General features: G+C 43.5%; 1 long non-coding RNA gene across 1 annotated transcript; it reads left to right on the forward strand.

The window, feature by feature from the left end:
• The first annotated feature begins 214 nt into the window (after positions 1–214).
• Positions 215–8,586, forward strand: LOC126527143 (uncharacterized). The gene is made up of 5 exons (XR_011890123.1): positions 215–506; positions 2,376–2,536; positions 3,191–3,276; positions 4,852–4,932; positions 8,164–8,586. It is a non-coding gene; the product is annotated as an uncharacterized lncRNA (long non-coding RNA).
• Positions 8,587–9,275: the final 689 nt, after the last annotated feature.

Raw genomic sequence — 9,275 nt, forward strand, 5'->3', positions numbered from 1 at the left:
TGCTTATCACATGCGGTGCCTGGAAGCGTGAAAAAATAAATCATTCTGCCACCCCTGGACCACGCGATTAGCACTTTCTCTCATTTGCGCAAAAGTAGAAACGATCCACTGTGTAAAGTTGTTGATCCGATGCGATAAGGTCACGTTCGTCTAAACAGCTGCTTCATGACACCTTTAAAAATGATCAGCGAGCTCTGGGCATTGATAGCGACTTGCTTCAACACAAGCCAGCAGACACTTCAACGTGCAATAAGGTCATAAATTTTGTACCCGCGACATTTAGCGACAAATGCCACAGCCCGGAGTTGCGCGCAGCAGACCGGAGCAAGTTCGTTATTAATGCTCGTACACAATAAACGGAACGAATTTCCAAGATGTTTCTTTCGCTGAGTGCGTTTATTGCTTGGTTTCCGCTCGCTTGTGGCGTCGCCATCGACACCTGCAGCTCAGAAGAGAGTCTTTCCAGCATTGCCAGCCATTTTCAGCAATATCCTGATGCTACAAAAGTAAGTTTTTTTTTATTATCTACGCTTCGTCAACCCATAGCCCTAAAGCTAGAAATAGGTTTTCTCCTAAGCATGCATTGCCGAATACGACACGGGCAGTGATGGCTCGCGATGACGCCATATCCGGCCGTATTTAGTCTGGAGAATACGGCTTATATACAAAATACGGCTTAGAAGAATTATTTTCGATTTCCATTATTTCTTGCCCTTCGTCATTGCCTGGCGCAACCCCAGGTCTTCGGTATCGCTAGTGTCGACCAATCGTATGACGGTCGATTAGCACTGAACAGAATCAAATGAAAAAAATTAATTGCAAAATGTGGCCCTATAGGACTCTCAGTTTATTGCGCAATCTGCACGTAAGAGCGAACTATGGGTCCACAAAAAGTCTTAAAGATGCGAAACAAATGTGTTTAAAAGCCATGCCAATCAACGTACACGTACCAACAACCGCATTTGACGATTTTTCAACGTACTCCAAAATGTCCCAAGCGCTTGAAAGCGCTCTTTTGGTTTTCTGCGCCGGTTTACGGGCATCAATGCCATCAATACATACCAACTAGCCCCACTGTCTGCCCTCCTGCAATATTTCAAGAGTCCAAGCAGCCACCTTTGCGACTCGTCGTTTTATATAGGTCGACCGCCTCATATCAACGCCAGGTTTTGCTTCGCTTAACAACTGTATTCACTTGCACCCGACTCTGGAAGCAGACCCATGTATTTCGCATCGACACTGAGACGGAAGTAGAAGTTTACTGTGGTTCCAATAAGCATATGTCGAGCGATGCTCTTAAATGTTTGCTTTTGCAGCTGCGCTGGTACTGCAGCTTTATCGTTGCATGTACGTTTACTTACGACGCTGTTATCTTCCGTTCTCGACGTTCACGTACTTTTTGGATGAAAGAATAAGAGCGTGCTTAGAGGGGCAAATGTAAGCGGAGCATCTCAGTACTTCGATTTAAACCGTATCAACGTTCACAGCATAAAATGAACATCACATATCGCGGCGCTCCAGTAATCTGCAACAATCTGTCTGCCATTATCTGTAAAAAAAATGTTTTGTGTGTAGCGTCTATGAACAGTTTTGTCATGAACACGCGGTTTCATTTTGAGGCGATTTGCGGGGCGGTTTAATTTTACGCTTTCTGTCCTGCGTTGATTTGTTTTATATCTGGGATATAGGCAGACTCGCTAAAACGGCTGTCGATGGCGGCCTGTCAAAAAGTGCGCCGGTGATTGACAGGCGTGGTGAAAGGGGAGTAAGGTGACGTCGTGGCACGAGAAAGTGAGAAGCCGTAGCGAGAGTGGTGCAGCGACCGGCGTGGCGGAAGCGAGTTCTGGAAAGCCCGGAATCGAAATAAAAAACTCCCTAGTGCAAAGAGATTAAAGATGATTTACGAGACCGACCACGTAACTCGAAACAGTAATGTCGAAACAGTAAACAAAGTCTCGAAACAATAAACAATAATATAACAGCATAATTCGACACGGAAGCCATTCGCTTCTGGAAGCTATGTCAGCTATCGCATAGCTAGACGGTGTACGAAAGTGTGGTGCTGTCACGTGGGTGCACTGCAAGACGACTCTTTGCCGTTGTATAAAGCGATCATCGTGTTATGCGACAGAAATTTGTCAAATCTGTAGCGGCAGTGTCGGCTATGTAACTGCGCTTTATTTCCAGGACATGGTTCTGGCAACGTATGCCAGCACGCTACTTTGCATTTAGAATTACTTGCATACGTATGCCCCTACGACGCAGCATTTTGTTTGAGCGCACAATTTGTGTACGAGCTTGTATAGCTACACTGAAACAAATGTTGCGCGGCAGGAAAACTTTATCCGACGCCACTGCATGCTGTTTCTTTACAGTTGATCAATCATGCGGAATCGTTCTACTGTTTGGTGTACCATTCCACAGACAGAAATTTCAGAAAGAAAATGCCCTGCCTATGCGCCCGTGTGTCGTTCATTGGGAAACCTGGAGAAAGCCTCACTTTCTTGTACCAATACTCACCCAACAAAACACACCTGTAAGTATTGCTCCATACTTGCGAGGGACGTACTTACGTGCAATCCGAAATGCGAACGTTGTGCATGCTACAGAAATACGGCTCCGCCGTAGTCGCAACCATTAATCCGCTGGCACTGCCATTTGCGAAACCGCTATAAGCGTGTGCGTAATGCATCAAAGTGCCACATCAGCTGACTTCGACTGAGCGACCTGCTTGAATGAACTAACCTTAACAGTCCCCAATCAAAACGTCCCTGTTTTCAATTTTAAATATGCATTTGTACATTAGGCAGCATGAAACTTTCAGTCATGCAAATTTATTTCCCCACTGAATTGGATAGTTTCTGCAGTACTGGCAACGATTATGCGAATGGATGTACGACTTACGTGCTTGTGACGGACACGCTGTGCAAATAGATGATTTTTTGAATTTTCCGGAAATTGTTCTGGCGTTTCGTGCCACAGTGGACACAATTTTAAAAGGCTGGTAATTCCCACAAGTGAGATAGTGGAAACGAGATGAAGTAGCAGTATAATTCGTGTAAGGAGAGTAGAAAGATTGGAAGTACTAACTTTGCACTGAAGAAAATTTACTTTTTTTTATATCTCTAGGCTCCCAAGTATGAAGCGCGAGCACTGAAAATGCCTCTCAAAATATGTGTTTCATTTTCAGATACACTGGAGTAACACAAGTGCAAACGAACAGAACAGATATAGCTTTCTTAAAAGATAATGAAATCGTTATTAAGTACGTTAAAGGTACGTATTTACTATCATGCAGTTTATTTTTGTCGTTAATGTTATCTATGTTCGCCTGCAAGGCCAGCAATTCTTAATTAATAATTAATTTAATTATGGGGTTTTACGTGCCAAAACCACTTTCTGATTATGAGGCACGCCGTAGTGGAGGACTCCAGAAATTTCTACCACCTGGGGTTCTTCAACGTGCACCTAAATCTAAGTACACGGGTGTTTTCGCATTTCGCCCCCATCGAAATGCGAGCAATTCTTCCCACGTTTACCCAAAACAGATGCTTTTGTGTGTGCCGTTGCTACACGTCACGGACTGTTGTTAGACCACATGACGAATTAATGAATCCTGAGTTTTGGAGAATTTGCATCCATTAAAATACAATGTGGATCCCACGCACTGTGGAAGCAGGGCTGGGCGAAGATACCTTGCAATTGTATCATGATACGACACAAGATACTTGGGCAACAAGTATTTGAGATACAGATACAAGATACTACCGCAATTGTTGTACCACATGCGATACTTTCCATCTGTATCTTAAGATAGTTCGATACATTCGCAAATTTCTTATTATACATCTATATAATCGTGCAGCAAACACGTATGCGCAAAAATGTTTTCTTGGAAATTTCTCCGGTGTGAATAATTTCCACAGCTTCATATTCGATGTTCAACTGCACCTCACAATGGGGGAAGCTTTCGCATGTCCCTTCGGGCCGCATTGAACGCACTCTGTGATGGATGATCGCGTGCCACTATACCAAGCGTGTAACGCACGACTACGTGCCACAGTGGCCTGGTAACAAAAGACGACGACAACACGATCAGCACGCTGACGTGCGCGAACAGTGGAATCGGCGGAATAAGGCTTCCACATGATTGAGCGGGCTCGGCTAAAAATATAATTTGTGGACGCCAGCTGCCACCGTCTGTCTAGTTTTTCTTTACCTAAAAAATATATTTTCATCAATTTAATCAACTTATAGCTAAAGAAAAACCAACGGCCTGGGAGCTCCAGAAGGTATTGTGCACATTCGACACGGTGCGGTCCAAACGAGTTCCTCGCGTCTCTTTTTTTCTCTTCTACGCTCCTTCCATGTATGTTCACGCTCTGCTCTAAACCACCCCCCGACTCGTGCCTGACAGCAGCAGCCACAGCTGCAGCAGCAGTGGGAAAGTCGAAGGAAAAGGCAAAGAAAGCTTTGCTTTAAAAAATATTTCGAGACCTTTATACCAGTATTGAGCTGTAATCAGTGCTGGTACACTAATGAGGCGTTTCCTTTAATAAAAGTACACCCTACTGGTTATCTTGATTTCTATGAACGCAAATTACTGATACCTAGCTTAACTACGTTCTTGTTATGCAATGCTAGGGGACTCCCAAATATGCTCATCACCGTATTTCGTTTTGCCCAAAACGTGTTACCATTAAACTTCGTGATAAATGTCCCGATATTCGATTCGATATTCGGCTTTTTCTTTTTTGATTAAATTACCTGTTCGATTCGAAATCTACCATTCGGTATTCGCACAGCTCTATCTGTTAGCATTAAAATTACCTCACTATTTATTTTTTCCAGATTTCAACCTTTACAGAGAAACAATCAGGATCCTATTCACAGATTATCACAGCTGTGCGGTGCTTAACTCGACACTCCTGGGTGAGTTGCCTAGTCAAGAGCTGGCCACTGAAGTAGACAAGCCGATTTATTGAGAAATACCTGTTTGATTTAGAATTGTAGATAGCTCAGTTTCGGTCTCCTTTCCTCGCTTTCCAGTGTTTTTCTTCTTTCATGGCTAAGAGAAAGTTCCATTTCGAGTTCAACTCAAATTTTTCCTTCTCAAATGCACGGATGTAACAGATGCGCTCTTATTATGTAGCCGCTTCATTAATTACGATTTTACAATCGTAATTAATGGAAATGCAAGAAATATTGCATTTGAAGACGAATACCACGTGCACGCATTTTTTTTTTTGCCCTTGACGTTACAAGCAACCAGTGAAGACCATAGCGCCTGCAAACCACGAGCATGACAAGTTGCGATATATATATATATATATATATATATATGCAACTTAGTCACTCTCCTTTTTCAATCAACATTTTGATCGCCTTCCTCTTTAAGATCTATAATGCAGAACGGTAGTTTGTGCTGTCGTCTGTGCATACGCGTTCGAGTGCACGTGCAGGCGACATTTTTCTCGACAGCTTCTTGGCAGAAGGCATAAATGGTTCGTAATTTCTGCTACACTTTCTGTGACCTTAGATATATAATGTGACGCTAAATTCTTACTGCAGCTCCAGAGCCGTCGTCAAGCGCTCCCAGAAAGCGTCATTGTCCCGCAGAGATTCTCAAAATTTGCGTTGGGAAAACTGGTGCTCCAATTTCCAATTCTGGGGTTTTACGTGCCAAAACCACAATTCAATTATGAGGCACGCCGCAGTGGGGGAGTGCGGATTAATTTCAACCACCTGGGATTCTTTAACGGTCACCGAATGCATGGTACACGGGTGTTTTCGCGTTTCGCCCCCATCTAAATGCGGCCGCCGTGGCCCGAATTTGATCCCGCGACCTCGTGCTTAGCGGCGCAACGCCAAGGCCACTGAGCTACCACGCCGAGTTCCAGCCAGGCTAAACAGATGAATTGCTGCACAGCTGAACAGGATAGTACCAGCTTTTTCTCGCATCGCAGCGGTACTTCTTATCTGCTTTTCAAAACTAAAACAATTTCGAATTAGCAGCAGTCAGTGGCTGTAGTCTGATGCACCACACTAGCGGCGGGCTATGTATTCTCATGGCATGAATAATTGCGCGCGGAGTTTGGAGTATTCCGCTAAATAAAAACTGCTACGTGAACTGTATGAAAAAGCAATCTGAACAATAATCGACTTATGCGTTAATTTTTTACTGAGGAGTGGTGAACGGGCTTCTACATGGGCCCACAGCTCCGAAACTCTTGGTGGCGAATCGCGTTTTCCCTTGCCTATCAAAAATGTGGCTCCTACCGACTATGGGGGATTGGCCAAGAAACGGGTGGGTTATCCCAAGTTATAGTTAAAAATAAGATATTACGATTGGTACGAGCTAAAGGATGTAGAATGTGAAATCATCTGGTAAAATAAAATCGATAATAGAAGAAATGTTAATCATTCATTGAAAAGCGCAAAAAAGGGCAATATACAATTTTAACAGGGCATTCGGTTGCATTCCATAAGAATTTTCTGGATAGCGAAGCAAAAATCCCTATGGCTGAATCCCAGGGTGGAAGCTCCAAATGAAACAATAACAGGTTCTGTTAAATTTAGGCCAAGTCTTTTTTTTCCAAGAACTAGTTCCAATATTCTCTTTCTTGACGCAGTAAAACGGTAACAAGATATAAAAAAATGATGAATTCTTCCTCCCACATAAAAAAAAAAGATAGAATGGGAAGGTCAACAAACCTGACCTGTGTAAGTAGAAGTTCAGGGAGAGAATGGGCCAACTTAATTGTTTAAGGCAGACTTCAAGCATCCTTGTGTTGCAGAATTCGCTATGCCAGGGCAATTCCAGGTGCTTACAATCTGGAGAAGTCAGTCGCTACTGTGTCTGACAATGCCTTCATAATCGGACACATCCGAAACGAAGCCGCAGTGATTTTTACTGTCAGGAGTAGAACAGGAAGGACTGGGCTGCGAAGCGACAACAAAGCTTTATGACCAAATACTCAAATAAATGAACAGATTGCATATAGAAAGGAACTAGCAAGTGAAATAGTTTAGTCATGGCCGAATCACTAGACGTGGAAAGAGAAGAGCACGCAGATAGTGAGTAGGCACCAGTAGTAGCTATTGCAGTTGAATGGTATAATTTACGTAGAGCTCGAACCAGCCCCATAAACTCAGCCGGAAAAATAAGCAAAAATCAGGTCTTAAAGAATAAGACCATTCGAGTGCAGTACAAAATATTTTATTGCCTGACCTTTCCTCGCATTGCGATTCATTTAACGCAAGGACAAACTTTCTTGCTAGTGGATTTAATGTTTTTGGAATAATTCGTTTAAGATGCCGTACGGTATTTGTTTAGTGTGGTTTGGGAAAATGTTATTAGCTGAACTTTCCGGGAAGTGCGAATACATCTTCACGGGAAGCAAATCGCGGATTTCAGCGTTTATTGGCTCAAGTAACGTTTGAACAAAAATAACTTGCGGTGAATGAAACCTGCCAAGGCTTAATGAGCGGAAAAGATAATTCTCGATCGGTGATGAAAATTATTTGAGAGCTGCTAAACGGTGACTCATACAGCCTATATAGAGCACCATCAAAGGCACATTTGCGTGCGTTAGCTCCTCTATTTTCGTCCTAGTTTGATTGATCTCTGCTTTAATTCAAGAGGCTGATTTCCGAGCCATCATTTCTTACTAGTACGTGCCATTCGAATCATCAAGAATATCCGCAGCAGCCCTAACAGTTCTTCCTCGATTTTGTGTTAAGACATCAACAGCGACACTGTAAGCTCTCCCAGCGCACGCGCCGTACGATAGGGCGTTGGTGTAACGTTCGACCACGTTGGGCACCGGTTCGTATAACGCAATGCCGCGTTGCTCACGTCTGGGTCCTCTTGTACTTCGTTGTTCAGGCTCAAATTCAAGTGCTCAAAGCTGAGTCGCTAAATACGGCTTTACGTGTAATTGGCTAATGAAAAACCTAATTGAGTTATAGTGAAAGTTACTGCGTACAACCATTAATTCACCAAGTACAAAATTACGAGAAGGTAGCCTACTACAAATAAGTAATTGCACGTAATTAGTAACGTAAAAGTGTGGTTTCATGGAAGGATAAGATCGTGATAACAAGCAAGCTCGTTTTTATTGTTCATACTCATTTGTCCTAATATCGTGCTCTTTCTGAAAGGTGCAATGTTGTGGGTTAAGCTCGACCACCTACTCAAAGAAGAACAAATGCCTTACTTGTGCACGCTCACGTACCAGCTTACCGCTCAAGACACTCGCCATATGGTCTACGATTGGAAGGTGTGCCCGGAGATGAGAAGCTACAAGGAGAATACAAAGAGACCAAACGGCAAACCGCACAAGAAATCTCGATAAGCCCTGTTGCCCTTTTTGATAAACCCTTTTTGTTGTTCTTGCAAGGAGTAAACTTCCTGATGCCAATATTTGATTAGCACTAACAATATATAATCACCGATCACGAGAAGTAGTCGAACAAGCAATGTAGCTGAAACCAACGTTTCGACAAGGGCACTTGTCCCCTTGTCCCCTTCAAACTAAATTACCGAAGCCACAATACTCTCAATAAATATCCATGCCGTATGCACATCGACTTGCTGCTGGCTATCGCAAGTAAACTCTTAATTTAGAGAAAGTGCTACGACGCAAGTTAGTTGTCTGTAGGACTTGCACATCCTTGTTTCAGACCTCCCGCTAGACTTGAATTTCCTGCGGCACCTCCGACATACCTGCGATGTTGAAAATGTGTTAGCATTTTTTTCTCTCCTCAAGACACACTTTATTGTAGCAGAGTTTGGTCCCAATATGCCACGTAGTTCTTAAACAGTTCGTTAGTCCACTGCTAGCCCCGAGAAGCACAAGTATGAAAATGTTTACGTATACATGGTGCATGGTACACTCTGCAATTTTGACCTACTTCCAATATGTTTCGCCCTACTAACGCATGACATTATATGGCGAATCGGCGGGAAAATTTCATGTGATGCCAGAAGACCCCTTTTCCAGTACAGGGCGAGAATGCACAATTTAAGCCCATTGTGTGTGCGGTGTATAGCTGCTATGCGGAGTACAGTGGCACCCGACCCATTGTCCGCGATAATAATAGGCGCGCCGGCGCAATACATTCTACGAGCCCGTCCGCTTTCGTCGTTTCCCCATACCCCACACATAGAGAGGAGCCACTCCCCCCTCCCCCCCCCCCCCCACTTCTATACTTTGCAAAATATACTGCAAGAACATAGACAAAAAAATCGCAACGTATAGCACAAAGCAAGC

The sequence above is a fragment of the Dermacentor andersoni genome, chromosome 9 (assembly GCF_023375885.2).
Source record: "Dermacentor andersoni chromosome 9, qqDerAnde1_hic_scaffold, whole genome shotgun sequence".
In the NCBI taxonomy this organism is placed as follows: domain Eukaryota; kingdom Metazoa; phylum Arthropoda; class Arachnida; order Ixodida; family Ixodidae; genus Dermacentor; species Dermacentor andersoni.